Source organism: Cucurbita pepo, chromosome 10, assembly GCF_057944985.1.
Source record: "Cucurbita pepo subsp. pepo isolate OVF chromosome 10, ASM5794498v1, whole genome shotgun sequence".
NCBI classification, from domain to species: Eukaryota; Viridiplantae; Streptophyta; class Magnoliopsida; order Cucurbitales; family Cucurbitaceae; genus Cucurbita; species Cucurbita pepo.
In genome coordinates this window covers 8,685,525-8,705,457 of record NC_141807.1, presented here as the reverse complement: position 1 = coordinate 8,705,457, position 19,933 = coordinate 8,685,525, and the positions used below count along the sequence as shown (strand labels likewise).

The following is a 19,933-nucleotide window of genomic DNA, read 5'->3' as shown; positions in this document are numbered from 1 at the left end:
ATATATTCTTGGAAAACATTGAACCAAGGATATATTCTTGGAAAACATTGAACCAAGAAGGAAGATGAGATGAAATATATTCTTGGAAAACATTGAACCAAGGATATATTCTTGGAAAACATTGAACCAAGAAGGAAGATGAGAATACAGAATGAAATATATTGTTGGAAAACATTGAACCAAGGATATATTCTTGGAAAACATTGAACCAAGAAGGAAGATGAGATGAAATATATTCTTGGAAAACATTGAACCAAGGATATATTCTTGGAAAACATTGAACCAAGAAGGAAGATGAGAATACAGAATGAAATACATTGAACAAACATTGAACGGAAAACATTGAACCAAGAAGGAAGATGAGAATACAGAATGAAATATATTCTTGGAAAACATTGAACCAAGGATATATTCTTGGAAAACATTGAACCAAGAAGGAAGATGAGAATACAGAATGAAATACATTGAACGGAAAACATTGAACCAAGAAGGAAGACATTGAACCAAGAAGAAGATGAGAATGAAAACATTGAACCAAGAAGGAAGATGAGAATAGAACCAAGAAGGAAGACATTGAACCAAGAAGGAAGATGAGAATGAAAACATTGAACCAAGAAGGAAGATGAGAATACAGAATGAAATACATTGAACGGAAAACATTGAACCAAGAAGGAAGATGAGAATACAAAATGAAATACATTGAACGGAAAACATTGAACCAAGGATATATTCTTGGAAAACATTGAACCAAGAAGGAAGACATTGAACCAAGAAGGAAGACATTGAACCAAGGATATATTCTTGGAAAACATTGAACCAAGAAGGAAGACATTGAACCAAGAAGGAAGTTGAGAATACAGAATGAAATACATTGAACGGAAAACATTGAACCAAGAAGGAAGACATTGAACCAAGAAGGAAGATGAGAATACAGAATGAAATACATTGAACGGAAAACATTGAACCAAGAAGGAAGATGAGAATACAGAATGAAATATATTCTTGGAAAACATTGAACCAAGGATATATTCTTGGAAAACATTGAACCAAGAAGGAAGACATTGAACCAAGAAGGAAGATGAGAATACAGAATGAAATATATTCTTGGAAAACATTCAACCAAGAAGGAAGATGAGAATACAGAACCAAGAAGGAAGATGAGAATAGAGAATGAAATATATTAAGAAGGAAGATGAGAATACAGAACCAAGAAGGAAGATGAGAATACAGAATGAAATATATTAAGAAGGAAGATGAGAATACAGAACCAAGAAGGAAGATGAGAATATAGAATGAAATATATTCTTGAAAAACATTGAACCATGAAGGAAGATGAGAATACACATTGAACCAAGAAGGAAGATGAGAATAAAATATATTGTTGGAAAACATTGAACCAAGAAGGAAGATGAGAATAGAATGAAATATATTCTTGGAAAACATTGAACCAAGAAGGAAGATGAGAATAGAATGAAATATATTCTTGGAAAACATTGAAGATTCTTGGAAAACATTGAACCAAGAAGGAAGATGAGAATAGAATGAAATATATTCTTGGAAAACATTGAAGATGAGAATACAGAATGAAATATATTCTTGAAGGAAATGAGAATACAGAATGAAATAGATGAGAATAGAATGAAATATATTCTTGGAAAACATTGAACCAAGAAGGAAGATGAGAATAGAATGAAATATATTCTTGGAAAACATTGAAGATTCTTGGAAAACATTGAACCAAGAAGGAAGATGAGAATAGAATGAAATATATTCTTGGAAAACATTGAAGATTCTTGGAAAACATTGAACCAAGAAGGAAGATGAGAATAGAATGAAATATATTCTTGGAAAACATTAAAGATGAGAATACAGAATGAAATATATTCTTGGAAAACATTGAAGATGAGAATACAGAATGAAATATATTCTTGAAGGAAGATGAGAATACAGAATGAAATATATTCTTGGAAAACATTGAACCAAGAAGGAAGATGAGAATACAGAAGGAAATATATTCTTGGAAAACATTGGAAAACATTGAACCAAGAAGGAAGATGAGAATACAGAATGAACCAAGAAGGAAGATGAGAATACAGAATGAAATATATTCTTGGAAAACATTGAACCAAGAAGGAAGATGAGAATATAGAATGAAATATATTCTTGGAAGGAGGGCCGGACTTCAAAAAGAGCATTATAGAAATTGTTCTGGACTTCAAAAAGAGCATTATAGAAATTGTTCTGGACTTCAAAAAGAGCATTACAGAAAAAGAATTACAGAAATTGGAAGGGCCGGACTTCAAAAAGAGCATTATAGAAATTGTTCTGGACTTCAAAAAGAGCATTATAGAAATTGTTCTGGACTTCAAAAAGAGCATTACAGAAATTAAAGCATTACAGAAATTGTTCTAGACTTCAAAAAGAGCATTATAGAAATTGTTCTGGACTTCAAAAAGAGCATTATAGAAATTGTTCTGGACTTCAAAAAGAGCATTATAGAAATTGTTCTGGACTTCAAAAAGAGCATTACAGAAAAAGAATTACAGAAATTGGAAGGGCCGGACTTCAAAAAGAGCATTATAGAAATTGTTCTCGACTTCAAAAAGAGCATTATAGAAATTGTTCTGGACTTCAAAAAGAGCATTACAGAAATTGTTCTAGACTTCAAAAAGAGCATTATAGAAATTGTTCTGGACTTCAAAAAGAGCATTATAGAAATTGTTCTGGACTTCAAAAAGAGCATTACAAAAATTAGAGCATTATAGAAATTGTTACAGAAATTGTTCTGGACTTCAAAAAGAGCATTATAGAAATTGTTCTGGACTTCAAGAAGAGCATTATAGAAATTGTTCTGGACTTCCAAAAGAGCATTACAGAAATTAGAGTATTACAGAAATTGTTCTGGACTTCCAAAAGAGCATTACAGAAATTGTTCTGGACTTCCAAAAGAGCATTACAGAAATTGTTCTATTGTATTCTTTCTAGGAACTTTTCATTATGTTGTCCGCTGTCGTCAAATAGATCATCTGTTGTCACAATCCTTTTAAGGAAGATGTGCCCAAATAACCGATAAAGAAGTTTCAGAGAGCCATAGGTTCGAATCCTATCACCTTGATGTTGTATTCTCAGGGGCCGAAGTGCAAAGCCCCGTAGTCTATCCGTGGTCAGGAAGGCAGGCATGTTGTCCGCTGTCGTCACATAGGTCATCTGTCGTCACAATCCTTTTAAGAAAGATGCGCCCAAATAACCGATGAAGAAGTTTCAGAGAGCCATAGGTTCGAATCCTGTCACCTTGATGTGGTATTCTAAGGGGCCGAAGTGCAAATCCCCAAAGCCTATCCGTGGTCAGGAAGGCAGGCGAACCACGCACACTGAAAAGAAAAAAAAAAGATCTCATTTTCTATCACACGTAGAATTGTCATTCTTTTGTCTTTTGAAACCCCTTACCTTATCAGTCATTAGGCAGGTTTTTGGTATCATATATCAAGATAATTATTATGAAAAATCTATTCCACTAGTGTGACTTAGATACCCTTTCTTTGTGGTATCAGCCATGCTATTTGAATAGCCTGAAGTCATCATAGCCTCTCCACCGGTTCCGAAGACTCCTTCGGCATCAATGTTCTCCAATGAAAGAGATGAGACCCTTTCCTGAACAAGAACCGAGCATAAAACGCCGAGGAGAAAGTTGAAAGCAAGCTCTTTTCGCGTATACGCAACCTCGAAACCCAATTAGCTCACGGACTGTCTCCTCAACCCTGGCGAGTATGAGTGCTTGGTAAGAGAGAATGTCGAATGAGAAAGACATTCGATTACGGCAACATTCGCAACTACCAAAGTGCACTAAACCTAGTAGAGATCTTTGACCTAACGACAATGGAACTTCAAGCCCATTTTATCAATCCGCTTTGTACCTTATTGTTGACCGTATTGGATGCACGCCAGGCCTAAATTCTCTCTCAGTCACCTGGAGACGAAAGGATGATCAGATCCGAAGTTTTCGAATCGAAGAGAATGTGGATCTGAATTCTACAAGCTTTCATTTTCAAAAGCTTCGCTTGCCTACGGTACTTTCTTCAGGATGTGCAACAATACGGTCATCTCTCAGACGTGTATAGAGAATTCCTTGATCATTTCCTTGGCGGATAACACAAATGAAATCGTTTCCCTTACCGCCCATCTTATGAGTTCATTCTTGTCTTGTTGGTTTGTTGTATTATTCTATACCTCTCTCGATTGATAGAAAGACGTTTGGGAGCTGGGAGGGTCTATCGTGAGGGAACTTTCCTTTTCACGATAGGCAAAGGTAAAGTGGGAGCTGCATATATCCACGGTGATCAAGGCAGAGCGACTCCTTCTTTAAAAGAGGTTGGTTTTATCGAAACTGTTAGATCCGCTTTCGTTAAAGAAAAATTAGTAGCTCTTGGTTTGGCCGATGTTGATTCGTATGGCAATGCGGACTCAACTCAGGATGAGGATTTCGCTTTTCATACTGCTGCTATGAGCTGAAAGAGCTGGTAAGCTATCTCGCTAAACGAAAGGAAAAAGCACGTATGCGTTGACCTCTTTAGGACCGGTTGCTTTCTCTTTTTGTTTATACATTTGGAGAAACCTGCTAAGCGCGCCTTTCTTACCAGGTGTGATTCAATCTTTCAGCTCAAACTTTCCTATCGTCCGACGGAAAAGGTAGGAGTACGACTACCTTTTCCTTTTCTTGCCCGAGCCAAGGGATCATTCAGTTTTTACCAAAAAGTTCGCTATCTATTAGTTGCCGTAATCGAATGTATTTCTCATTTCATGTTAGCTCCTCCAAGAGCTTCCTGGTCCGTAGTAGACGAAATCTTGGACTTCTATCAGACTTATAGCATTGCCTGGTGAGCTCGCTGTTGAGGGTATGCCTTACAGGAGATCGAGCAGCCTTTCTTTCCCTACCTGGTATGCTTTTCTGCTTATCGTGCAACTAGCCAACTAGCCAAAGAGAGAGGGAGAGGGATCATGTCAATCAATTTGTATGTGCATTTTGTCCGTCCTGTACTTGCTTGCTTAGCTTTCTTAACCAACATCTCCAGTTTCCCTCGAACCAAGAGGTCCTGCTTATCTATACCCAACAGTCACACTTTCAGCTGAAAGATTGATTTTTTTCATAAAGTCGGTTCATAGATCAAGAAAGAATGAAGCTGCTTACAGGGACGGTTATGCGATACGTCTTTTCATACTCGTCTTTTCTTTAACCCTGCTATCAACCTAGTCATTCTCGCTTGTTGCTTTAAGGGGTCTCCCCACTTACTCATATTGGTTCTCGCGTCCCTGTGCCAAAAAGGATGGGCGAGTTTGGTTTGCGTGTTCATCGATTGGGTGGATCCATTTGCTCCGGGGGGGGGGGGGGGGGTGAGACGAGGTGTAGCGCAGTCTCGTCAACGCATCTGTTTTGGGTATGTTATCCGCTAAATGTTTTAGGACAGGGGGTACAAATTTTCTACATAGGTCATATGTGGTCACAATCCTTTTAAGGAAGATGCTCCCAAATAATCGGTGAACAATAGACTTTAAAGAAGTTTCAGAGAGCAAGAAGAGGCAGAACAGAGAATAGGAGTGAGTCGTGCAAGGAAGAAGAAACTAGTAGGTTTAATTTGGGTTCGATTGACCTAAAAAAACGAACAAATATTTTTCAAACGAACCCAAATTCAAGACTCACTAGCCCATAGTTCATATGTGGTAAAAAAAAAAATCTTCCGTGGCCCAACCCTTATTTGCAATCAGCATCCAACCATTTTTTTTTCAACCTACACGTATGATCCAGGCCAAACTCACGTAACTAGTCAGAAGATGCGGCCCACAACTGAACGGAAGACAAGTGTCAGAATCGTACTCTTGTAGTAGTGAGACAATGATTATGTGACATTTGTTCTAATCCAATGAACAAGTCAACCATGCAAAATTTAGACTGAACGAACAATAGCAGTGTATGCTCGAATCACACTTAGAAGAAATATTTTAGAAAACGTGAGCGAGAAAATACGTTAAAAACAATTTTAAATAAAGCAATGTTATAAGCTAAAAGTGAAGAAACAACAACTGGTCACGTTCTCCTATAGTACATTTTGAAACATTTTAGTCCTAATGGGTGTAGATATGATTTTGAGGGCTAATCATACACCCCGTATTGGCACAACAATAATAGTAAAAGCCTATCTAAGATGAAAGCAAGTAAAAGGTGTTTGGAATGAGCATGCCACCATGAACCACAAATCGTTTACAAGAATAGCTGAGACATCTAACATGCAGCCACAAGCAACATGCCTCGACCAATCATGACCACAACATCTGCCCTTACACAGTTTGTCAATATCTCTATCAACCGGCTCTTCATAAACTCAACGTTGTAGGATGAGGCTGACTTTAGGTCTCCCGATGCACTTCTAGCTGATCTCAGTATTGAGGAGTCTTTTCCAACATACTAGAAGCTATTGAAAATCACTTCTCGATTTGTTAACTCATCAAGTCTTCTCTGTTGGTGTTTATCCTACTTTCTTCGCTTGAAACAATTTCTTCTTTGCATGATGTCATACCACCTGCTTTTACTTGATGTTTTCTTGGTCGGAATAATAACGTTTCAAGTTACTAACGTGGACAACAGGGTTAGTCTGTATCGATAGGAGCAATTGGATCCTATATGATGTCTTCCTAATCTTGTGGATAACTTCGACTAGTCCATAGAATTTTCGCACAAGTCTTTGGTTCTTGTTGCTTTGAACTCAAAGTTGATCTGACCTTAACTTATCATAACTCTCTATTTTCTTTGAAATTATCGTGGTCGACCCTTCTCTACATCCGTCTGGATGGTATTTTTGCGTGAACATGTGTTGCTTTAGTGGTTTGTTTTTGTCTCCCTTCTTCAGTAGAGGTGTTGGCTTGGTGGCTTTGCCAAGCATTTGAGTGATCACTGACAAGAGCCTTTGCAGGTCAAATAAACCCGACTGTGAACATGACATTTTGCTATTTATAGAATTCAACTAGCTCAGGCTGAGCCGCATGACATCTATTTGTGGTAGGCGACATAAAACTAATCTTGTGATTTATCTCTCTTGGTGGGGTTAAAACCCAATATCTGACCTTCTTGTTTTGGGTCGTGGTGTTCATGTAGTGGCAATAAAGATTTTGTTGAGGTTGGCACACTTAAGCTTCCCTTTTCAAATACAACAATGGCAGCAAGTGTAGATTCATCATGGCTAAGATTCTTTCTCAAGTGTACTATCGTCATCATTTTCACCCCTCTTGGTTGATGAATGTTTGTCTGAATGATCGTTGGGTTAGACTCCATTACTACTAGGCATTTGCTAGGGGCATGTACATGACTTTGTGTTCTAGCAGGATGTCAATCCCTGAATATTTGGGCTCTAGAACGTTGGATATGAAGACTGACTATTTATAGTAAAAATCTGATATAGATATATATACTAAATAATTATATATAGTAGGCGGTTACATGTAGTGAAGCTATATATAATAAACTGAAATCATATGTATACCCATTAGTCAGTGCTAAATGTACATTTCTCATTCTCCATATCCTCTCTTTGCATACCAGAAGTCATTAATACAAAACCATTAGTCAATATTTCTTCTTATATTTTTTCTATCACGTTCTTTGTGTTCATTTAGATCAAGTGTGTGCATTGTTGTGTGATTCTAATAACTGGTATCAGAGCGAGGAGAGATTCACCACGATCTGTGAAGATGGAAAGTTCAAATACTGGAATTGAAAAGTTTGATGGATTCAATATCAGTTTCTAGAAGATGCAGATTGAAGATTATCTGTACGAGAAAGATATTCAGGAACCCATTTTGGGGGTGAAGCTGGATACCATGACCACGGAGGAGTGGAAGCTCAAGGATTGGCACGTCGTAAGGTTAATCTGGTTGACGCTGCCAGGGAACCAAAGAAAGTGCGATTGGAAATGGTCCATACAGACGTTTGGGGACCATCTCCAGTTTCTTCATTTCTAGTACCAAAATTTCATGGATTAGAGGTCTCGCCCTTGCAACGACAACTCTCTGTTTTCGTAAGGCTAGTTAGATATCTCATGACCACTCTTTTCCTCCTCACCATATCTAGACACTATAACGTTGATCCAGTATTGTCTTATATAGTTAACGTTCACTCTTTAACGTCCGAGGACATTTTATAACTACCACGAAAATCAAAACATACAAATTTTACAACATATCATATACTGCTTACTTGGTCGCGGAGAGACGTGTCATCGAGCTGAGTCATAGAGATATACGACTCTTTATCCTAAGAAAAAATCTATATAATTTAAAATTTGGCTGCTCTGATACCAATCTGTCACAACCCAACTTTTAAGGGTTCAAAACTCAAATAGAAACTAAAATTGAGAGTGAAAACAAATAAAAATAAAAGTCAATTAATATAAAATAAGAAAATGTTGTAAAATTAAAATGAGATTGAGAAAACAACACAACATTAAATATAAAATTAAATTAAATTATAAGACGCTGTTGATCAAGTTTATCCAAACAAAAAAAAAAGTGTTTGGGATACAATTACAAAAAAAAAAAAATACAAAAAAACTCAAACACAAAGACAGACTAACGCTACATAACAACACCATCTGTGAGTGCACAACCTTTGAAGGCTCCCTCATCTCAACGATAAGTTCTATTACGAACCCATCCAAAATAATCACACCTGTGATCGCATCTCTTGACTTTAAACTGCTAGTCTGAACATGGTTTCGTCACGAAAGCTTTAGAGATAAATCTATCTTTACAAAAATATTTTTCTCTTAATTTATAATTAGTCATAAAAAGAAATAATTAGGTACAAATTTGGTCTAGAATTCAAAACTTTCAAATCTTACTGTTTGTTAACCAGGTTCAAATCTAGATTCTTGAACTCCTAGTACCATAAATAAAGTTGGTATCCTCTAATAAAACAGGAATTTCTCTTAAGATCATTAAATTCTTATAGACTCCAGGCTCAATATCATTAATACAATTATGTTTTATCTTGAACACGCCAGACATGAAACTAAAGTGCGTTCAATACTTGTGACATGATAGTTCATATTAGTTAAGCTTTTTGCAAAATCACAAGTTAAAAGACAACAACGATGAACCTAGGTCTATTAGTCAATTCAAAGACAATTTATTTCTCTATCTTATCGATAATAATAGTTCAACTAAATCCATATTATGCAAAGAAACAAGTTTACGACTCATAAAAACAACTACCTAAATTATGTCCTAAAAATTTGAAAATATAAGTTGTAGTTGATAATTACACAAAAATTTCCCTAAATCCATGAATTCGTGTCGAATTAGTCAATCCTAAAGCTTGTAACTAGCATATAGTAATTGAAGCTCCACATGAAGTAATTTAAAGTTCCCGTGAACTAACTAAAGTTTATCTCCTCTTTAATGAAGCATGAATTGCACTGAAGTTCATGAAATGCTTATAGACTCCAACTCTGAGTACTATTAATGCAATTATGTTTCATATGAGTTTGTCATAAATGAAACTAAGGTTCATATGAGTTTGTCATAAATGAAACTAAGGTGCATTCAATACAACTTTATTTTCTTGTCATACGAGGCAAAATAGAAAAATTAAATCAAACAAACTAATGAACTGAACCGAATCAATCAAACCAAAATTGATTAGTTTGTTTCTTTTGTTGGGTTGTTGGTTTATTTGATAACCCTTGTATATTATAACGATTCAACTTTTCGTTTTATAGCCCTCCAACTACTAAGAGAAAAATATATTTGAGTAGAAGCTAAAAAAAATTGGTATACAAGAAAAGGTATTTGGTTTAGTAGTATGATTCTCACTTAGGGTGCAAGAGGTTTTGAGTTCAATTCTTGAAATGCCCCTATGTCTAAATCTTTTTTTATCTAAGGACCTCATATTCGAAATCAACCTAACTTCATATTCGACATTTTACACTTACCATCATGCTCTTAATACTCATAGTCTTTCTTAACATCTCATCCCAAGGCTTTATTCTCCAAGACAAATTCTACATCCAAGGTATTCTCCAAGACAAATTCTACATCCAAGGTATTCTCCAAGACAAATTCTACATCCAAGGACTTCACATGTTTCCTGCAATACGACAAAATACGACCTTCATACCTAGGCCTAAGGCTTCATACATATGTTTCAAGTGGTATAATACCTAGGCCTAAGGCTTCATACATACGTTTCAAGTGGTATAACAAGGGCATTTGGTCTAGTGCTATGAAAGTTCGATTCTCAAAATGCCCCTTCAAGAGATTGTAGTATGAAAGACATTTACCAAGTAAATAAATAAATTAAAATAACACAAGTGACACATATGTAAACTATGTTATTAATATTTTATTTCTATTACATCTTTCTTTATTTATGAAATAATGAGCGGAGATATTTTTCATTTTCACAATTATTGATGACGGGAGGTTTAGGATTTTTTAATGTAAGAATCGTGGGGATGTAGCTCAGATGGTAGAGCGCTCGCTCGATGTGGAAAGTACGGAGATCGATACCTTGCATCTCCAAATGAATCGATCACTAATATATTATTTCTTTTCAATTTTTTCTTATTTACGACATAATGAGCAAGGATAGTTTTTCATGTCACTATTATTGATGACGAGACGTCTAGGATTTTGTGACGAGAGAATCGTGGGGATGTAGCTCAAATGGTAGACAGCTTGCTTTGCATGCGAGAGGTACGGGGATAGATACCACGCATCTCCAAAATAAAACTATCTATTATTAAATATATTATTGAAAATTATTTCTTTTCAAATTTTCCTTATTCATGACAGGTTGAGTAGCGATATTTCTTCATTTTCACTATTATTGATGATGAAAAATTTAGGGTTTTGTGATGCAAGAATTGTGGGGATGTAGCTTCGCTTAGCATAAGAGAGGTACGACTTAGCATACGAGAGGTACGAGGATCGATACCTCGCATCTCCAAAAGAAACTATTTATTATTAATATTTTATTTCTATTAAATATTTCCTTATTTATGACATAATATGCAGAGATACTTTTTCATTTTCACAATTATTGATGAAGGGACGTTTAGGGTTTTCTCATGTAAGAATCGTAGGGATGTAGTTCAAATGGTAGAGCGTTCATTTCCCATGTGGAAAGTACGGGGATCAATACCTTGCATCTCCAGTTGAATCGATTACTAAATATATTATTTCTTTTCAATTTTTTCTTATTTAGGACATAATGAGCTGGAATAGTTTTTCATTTTCACTATTACTGATGACGAGATGTTTAGGACTTTGTGACATAAGAATTGGGGGATATAGCTTAGATGGTAGAGCACTCGCTTTGCATGCGAGAGGTATGGGGATTGATACCCTGCATCTCTAGATTTTCTTCATTTTCACTATTATTGATGATGGGAATTTGAGGGTTTTATGATGCAACAATTGTGGGGATGTAGCTTATGATGGGAAATACGTTATTAATATTTTACTTCTATTCAACCTTTCCTTATTTATGACATAATTAGCGGAGATATTTTTTCATTTTCACTAGAATTGATGACGGGACATTTAGGGTTTTTTGATATAAGTATTGTGGGAATGTAGCTTAGATGGTAGATTGCTTGCTTAGCATGCACGAGGTACGGGGATCGGATCGATACCCCATATCTCCAAAAGAAACTATTCGTTATTACTATTTTATTTCTTTTCAATTTTTCCTTATTTATGACATAATGAATAGCGTTATTTTTTTATTTTCACTATTATTGATGACGAGATGTTTAGGATTTTGTGACGTAAGAATCTTGAGGATATAGCTTAGATGGTAGAGCGTTTGCATCCCATGTGAGAATTACTGGGATCGATACCATGCATCAACAAAGGAAACGATTACTAAATATATTAGTTCTTTTAAATTTTTCCTTATTAATGACATAATGAGCGGGGATAGTTTTTCATTTTCAATATCATTGATGACGGGAAGTTTAGAGTTTTTTGATGTAAAATGTAAAATCGTGGGATTATAGCATGCGAGAGATACGGGGATCGATACCTCGCATCTCCAAAAGAAACTATTCGTTATTACTATTTTATTTCTATTCAATATTTCCTTATTTATGACATAATGAGTAGCGATATTTTTCATTTTCACTATTATTCATGACGAGACGTTTAGGGTTTTGTGACGTAAAAATTGTGGAGATGTAGCTTAGATAGTAGAGTGCTCGCTTTGCATGCGAGTTGTACGGGGATTGATAACTCGCATCTCCAAAATAAAGTATTTAATTTGTTATTATATTTTTTCATTTTCACAATTATCGATGCCCCGCATCACCAATCCAAACTATTTGTTATTAATATTTTGATATTTTTTTTATTTTCACTCTTATTGATGATGGGACATTTAGGGTTTATGATGTAACAATCATGGGGATGTAGCTCAGATGGTAGAGCGCTCGCTTTGCATGCGAGAGGTACGGGGATTGATACCCCGCACCTCCAAAAATAGGACTATCTATTATTAAATATATTATTTCTTTTCAATTTTTCCTTATTCATGACATGTTTGGTAGCAATATTTCTTCATTTTCACTATTATTGATGACGGGAAATTCAGGGTTTTGTGATGCAAAAATTGTGGGGATGTAGCTCAGATGGTAGAGCGCTCGCTTAGCATGCGAGAGGTACGGGGATCGATATCCCGCATCTCCAAAAGAGAGAAATTATTTTTTTAAGTATTGAGTTAATTTAACGTTATGTATCCGTGGGTACGAGAGAAAAAAAAAGATACTTATATAAGGATTATTATATCATTATGGCTATGCCATTTTTATAGATAAAAGAGAGTAATGTCCCACAAGCACATATAGAGAGAGGACTTATTGTAAGTAAAGAAAGCAATCTAGTAGTTATACTGCTACTTGTCAAGAGGGAATTTGATGAATTCCTCAAAAGATAAGAGCTTATAGGATGGCGGGAACTTCTTCACAATTGCAATACCTGAAAAGACCATTCACCACACGCTTGTAAATTAAATTATATCTATCACCTCTGTAATTTTCCACGGCAAACCTTTTAATAGCTTGCACTTCTTCATCATTGAAATCCTTAATTGGAACTAGATTTCAAGGCAAATCTTCTCCACGACTCACTTTTGAACACTTTTATAGATAGTTTCAACAAACTTACTTTGCTCGTGAATACTTTGGAGTTCAATATTTATAGTTGGAGAACGCTATTCAAATTGATATGGTCGAATCTTACAACAAAGTCTAATTGAGCCTCACTCTATTAGGAGATACCCTCGAATCAAATTCTTTAGTTTGGGACATGGTTGCATTGTTTTAGTCAAACAACCGAGACTAGTGTATTACCAATAGTATAGACATTTTGTACGTGTATTTTCTTACATATTAACAATTGTATACAAATAATAATTAGATTTATGAGTAGAAGTTTGGATGGAGTTTTATTAAATAGGTACTTAAATTATATATAAAAATATATAAGATTTTTATTTTTTATTTTTTTTATATACATTTAGGAGAACAAAACAAAGATTCAAGAAGATGTCATTCCTGCCATGTTTTAATTTTTATTCTTTCTTATTTCTCGAAGATTAAAAAAAAAAGTTATCCTCTCTCAAATATGGTTCGTTATTTGATTATTTTCTCTTGAGTGATTTTTAAGTGAAACACATTCTCTACCCAAGTAATTGCAAGATGCAAGCTTCACACCAAGAGGAATCAAAGTCCCAAGTATCAACGTCCTTAAGTGTCAATTTTTATTCTCCATCTCAACATAAATTAAACTTATTTTCGTGAAGATATCTATTTATAAAAGCAAAATATCTCAAAGTCACAAAAATAAAAATGAGATATAGATACGAGACATAAATATGATACCAAATAGATATGATAACTGTAAGGATTAGATTTGATCGAGTTATTTGGATTAGATTTTATCTAGTTATTTGAATTAGATTTGATTTAGTCATTCTTCAATTGGATGAGAGATTTCTCCCGATTCTTCTGATCTTTCCAATTTTCTTTTTCTGTTCCTAACATTTTGGTATCAGAGTCATGCCCTAAACATGTTAAAACTAGAAGCAGCAGTCTTCTACGTGTGTCATAATAAAAGTATGTCGATGGAGAGTCCACTTGTGCAGTCTGCTGGAGGAAGGAGTCAAGGTCGTGGAAGCTTTAGAGGCATAGGAAGGGAACGAGGCAGACAAACCTTCAACAAGGCCATAGTGAAGTGGTATAATTGTCACAAGCTAGGACATTTTCAATGGGAATGTCAAAGCAATACCAGACGAGGCAGACAAACCTTCAACAAGGCCATAGTGGAGTGTTATAACTGTCACAAGCTAGGACATTTTCAATAGGAATGTCAAAGCAAGGAGAATGAGACAAACTATGCAGAGAGTCAAGAAGAGATGTCGCAGAGACTTACGTGAATATGAATAAGGCCAATAAAGAAGATATGTGGTTCCTTGACTTGGGATGTAGCAATCATATGTGTGGGAAGAAGGAATATTTTTTCAGATTTTGATGGATGTTTCAGAGATTCAGTGAAGCTGGGCAACAACTCAAGCATGGTTGTAACCGGAAAGGGTAATGTACTGCTGGAAGTGAATGGAATCATAATGATAATCAAAGGAGTGTTCTATGTGCCAGACCTGAGGAACAATTTGTTGAGTATTGGTAAATTGCAAGCAAAGGGGTTACCTTTTTGTTTCAAAATGGAACATGCAAGGTGTTTCATCCTGAGAGAGGCTTAATCATGGAGACAAAGATGTCTTTGAATCGAATGTTCGTATTGCATGCTATATCTCAACCTGTAGCAGCCGTTCAAACTCAATTGAAACTTATGGGGAGAAGTGGTTCAAGGTCTCTGTCGTACACTCACCGCTCCAATTTTTATCGCCATATTCAGAGAAGCAGAAGGGACCCAAGTTCTTCCCCCTATCATTCCACTACCAATTCCAGGAGAAGCAGCCGTTCAAGTTTCCTCGCCGCCAATGTAGAAGTAGGTCTTCCTCGTTATCTCCTTTCCCCAAATCGTCCAGTTCCAGTCCTAGTCGTGCATCCACTGATCGGAATCATTCCATAGAGAAGCTTAAGAAAGAGGAAGAAGAGAAGAAAAGGCGTGAAACAGAGTTGAAGAAGTTAGAAGAAGATGCAGCTAGGAGGATGGAAGAACTAATTCAGAAGAATGTTGAAGAAAGGCTAAACTCTGAAGAGACTAAATTAGAAATACAGAGGCGAATAGAGGAAGGTCGCACGAAGTTGTTTGATGATGTTGATGTGCAGCTTGAGAAAGAGAAAGAAGTCGCTCTTACTGCTACAAGACAAAAAGAAGAACAAGCACGAAAAGAGAGAGAAGAGCTAGATAAAATGCTGGAAGAGAATAGAAGAAGGGTAGAAAAAGCACAGCGACGATGTTCTGGAGCTGCAGTGGAAGAAAGAAGAACAATATTGTGAGCTCGAGTTGATTCAGAGACAAAAAGAGGAGAAAGCTCAAAGAACTAAGCTAGATGATAAGAGTTTGAGTTATGTTTTGCTGGGAGTTAGTGAAGAGTCAAAAGCTTACAGACTCTATGATATAGAAACGGCAGATGAAAATAAGGATATAGAAGTGGCAGATGAAAATAATGATATAGAAGCGGCAGATGAAAATACTGCAGAGGAAAATATTTCATCTGGCTCTTTGGCTGAAGCAAGCTCTCCTAGCTCGAATAAGGCAAGGAATAAGAGACCACCAGTCTGGATGAGAGACTATGCAATAGAAGAAGTTTTTTTTTTTTTGTAAAGAAGATGATGAAGCTCAGCCATGTTTACCCCTACTGAACCTGCAAATTTTGTAAACTTTAGAGAAGCATTGAAGAGTGAGAAATGGAGGCAAGGGAGGGATCTGGAGTTATAAACTGAAATGGCACATGGGAATTGATGAAGTTACCTAGTGGAAGTTTGGTATGAGGTCGTAGATATAAACTGATTACTATCCGTGTTAAGGAAGGGATTGTTAGGATTAGATTTGATTGAGTTATTTGGATTAGATTTGATCTACTTATTTGAATTAGATTTGATTTAGTCCTTCTTCAATTGGATGAGAGATTTCTCCCAATTCTTCTGATCTTACTGTTTTCTTTTTCTGTTACTAACAGTAACATGTCATTCTTAAAAAACTAGGATACCGATGTGACAATGATACATTAATTAAAAAGAATTATTTCAAAAAAATTATCAATTTTATATTAGAAATAAATTCATATAAATAAGTTTATATATTTGTATACTTAAAAAAAAGCTTAATGTATGTTTCACTCTCAAAATATATTCAAAGTCAATCTGATACGATGGATTATAAATTTGTAATGTATCCATTGTATTAACAAGTGTTCAGTACATGCCCAACACGTGTCAAATGAGTGAAACTAAGTTATTCTCATGCTCTCTTTACACCCGTTTAAAGTAGTTTGAAAACTAGCACGTCAAATATTATAATTGACTAACTACAACTTCAATTTTGTGCTTTAAGGATGGTTTTGACCCAAGAGAAATAAAATCCTTAATTTAGTACATGGTAGCAAAGATGGACATGAGAATTAGTTATTCTCATATGGAAAGAGATTTAACCTTAAGTTATATCTCATATCCTCTCGTAACCAATTATTTAGTTTTATGTAGTATGTTTTAGAAAGATAGTCCATCAATAGCAATAAAATAAAATAAAATAAAATAAATAGAATAGATTAAATTAGCCACTAACATAATTAAAAAAAAAAAAAAAAAAAAAAAAAAAAAAAAACTCATACACCCAAAAAAATCAAGATTTGGAAAGTGTTAAACAGTTTTGATATATAGACATTTTAAGTCCTTACTCCTGCAATTTTCCCATGAAATCTAACACTACAGCATCATAAAATTTAGAGAAATGATTGAAATTGATGTCATGTTCATATAGGTTGACTTTAATACAAAAGACAAATCGAACTTTGTTAAGGATAAATTGGGGACACCAGCCTAAGCTAATCAGGTAGGTGGCCATACCATCCATATGGTTATATTTGATGTTGACTGTGCTCGTGGTTCTGCAAGTGTCATATATATTGATATGTGTGAAATGTTTGTGAATCGATATGCTTATGATATGTTATAATATGTGAATTGTATGATAATACTTACGGTTCCATGTGTTCAATGGTATATTTGAGATAGGATATGAGAAGGATGCACTAAATGTAATGTAACGATAGGAGTAAGATATGTTCATGAAACGTTATGGTTTGGTTACGTATCGAAGTGTTATGGGTATGACAGATTGATAACAACGATATGGTCACGATGGATTCATAAAACAATACGATTAGGTTATGGGTAGAAAGGGATAGGATTATGATAGATTGATAGAACGATAGCGTTAGGATACGTTCCTGTAACGTTAAGACTAAGGTACGTTCAGGTAACGACACAACTATGATATGTCTAAGGACGTTAAGGCTATGATAAATTAGGGAAGGATATAATCACGAAGTTTTTACGACATGATATGATTATGATACGACATGTGAAGGACGGATATATATCCAACAAGTGTCTAAGAGGGACGTGAGAATAAATTATTCTCGAGCTTTCTTTACATCGGTCAAAGAGTATTTGATAAGCTTTCAAAATGAAGGGTTTTCTCTTTTCTTCTTCCTTCTTTCTCCCTTTTCACGTTTATTTATTTATTTTTTTAAATAAAAAAAAGTTTAATGTGAGAATGAAGAAGTTAGAAAGGAGAAAGAAATGAATGTAATAAAACTTTTCCATCGGTAGGAATGGAAATGGTGAATGGGTCCTTGACAATAGTCGACCGCTTACTCTTGTTTTGGATGTAAATGATGATTATCAGCAATATGAGTTGTGTCAATACCACACCGTTATCAAGAGGAAGTAAAGTAGAGTAGAATAGATCAAGCGATCCATTTGTTGAGAGTACTGTAAGAGGCACACAATTAAGCATGTTGGACATAACTACTCTTTCACATTTGAGGGATGAGTCTCAAAGATCCAACTACAATATCAAAGAAACTTCGGGTGGTAGCGATTGCTTGCATTGGTGTCTCCGTGGTATCTTAGACACATGTAACATGATTTTTCTTGCTCAAATATAGCTTCATGTGTCTTAAAAGTTCACTTTTGAGTAATCCTGGAAGGCTTCTTAATTTGTAGCCTTTGGTGAAGATGATCACTCCGAGGTGGGTTTGTTAGTGATGATGCAATTATATAATCGGGTTTTTATATCAATGGTTCCATTTATATCTATAAATTAAATTTGTGGTGTATTTTTTGGAAATTCAACAATAATCATCGGTTATTTGGTTACCATTCTAAAGATATTCAACTTTCGACCTTTTGTGAATGCTCAAAGCTACTTGCAAAGTACTGTTGATTATGATCCATAATACTCACCGACTCGAAATTGAGGTTTGTTCATGTTTGAAAATGTGACAAACCAAAAGACAAGATGCTAATTAATATTGTTTGTGATTGTTGTTGTGAATTCTTCATCTTTGAATACATATTTTGGTTGGCTCATGAATTTTTCCATCTTTTAAAAATATTATTTTTTTAGTTCGTGCCTAATTTCGCTATTGAATCACAATATTGCAATATTTTAAGTTACTTTTAAGATTAAAGGTCCATGAATAAAGTAATTACCGCAAGTTCTTTTTATGCATCTTATTTTGATCATTTTAATATTTATACTCAAATATACTAACAAGTACTAGTAACACTAGTCTCAATGACTTAAAGAATACAACTATTATCTCGAACTATAAAGAATTTAATTCCAACCTATTCTAATGGACAAACGCTTTATTAGACTCTATTGTAAGATTTCACTTCATCAATTTAAGTAGCGTTCAACTACAACTATAAATATCAAATTCTTAAGTATTCATGAACAAAATCGGCCTAACAATGTCTCTTGAAACTATTTACCAAAGGTGTTAGAATGAGCCGTGTGGAAGGGTTGCCTTTAGATGCTTTAGTACCAATTAAGGATGTCAATATCCTAGTAGTGCAGAATGCAGGAAGGTTCGTAGTTAAAAAGAATAACGAGAATAGTGGACATCGTTTCATCTACAAGCGTATGGTGAACGGTCTGGTTGGTATGACTAGAGAACGTCGTCCTCACAGAATTTATATTATTGTGATAGAAGTTATAAATAACAATGATATTCCTTGGTCTTTTATTACAAAGGTGCAGAACTTTTAAAGAAGTTCTCGAGTTCCTTGTCCCCAAGTAGCAATACAACTACTAGAATGCTATCTCTACTTATAATAAAGCCCTCTCTCTCTCTCGAAATATATATGTGTGTGTTTGTGGATGTATTACTCTCTTTTATTAATGAAATATGGCATAGTCATAATGATATTATGAGTGTCTTTTCTATCCCTCCCTTCCTTATCGCTATATAAAGAATATGAAGATTATAAAGAATATGAAGATTATAAGTAAAAGATGTACAAGTAATTTGTTACTTTTGAACTTAAAATGCTTATAATTCAATATATCTTTGTTATCAACAATAATTATCGAACGGTATATAATTTTGTCCAAGTAAGGTCGCTTCTCATTCCCTGTATGATATCATAACACAAAATCGAGCGGAAGGGTTAACGATAAAATGATAACAAAAACCCATTCGTCGAACTAACTATAAAGGAAGGGTTGGTTGGAAACCATGTCTATACTTCTTTGCTTTAATTATACGTAACTAAAGATATATAAGAACAACAGAATATGGCATGCCCAGTCAAAACATAAAAGATTTCTTGCCATGTTATAGTTCATGAATATGGTATGCACAAAGATCCGATGTCACACTTCATGATTGGAGACCAATACAGTGAGCTAT

At 35.0% G+C, this 19,933-nt stretch overlaps 1 non-coding gene across 1 annotated transcript; it reads left to right on the top strand.

Moving 5' to 3' along the window:
- The first annotated feature begins 12,659 nt into the window (after positions 1–12,659).
- TRNAA-AGC (transfer RNA alanine (anticodon AGC)) lies at positions 12,660–12,732 on the top strand. The gene has a single exon. It is a non-coding gene; the product is annotated as a tRNA-Ala (tRNA).
- The last annotated feature ends 7,201 nt before the right edge of the window (positions 12,733–19,933 follow it).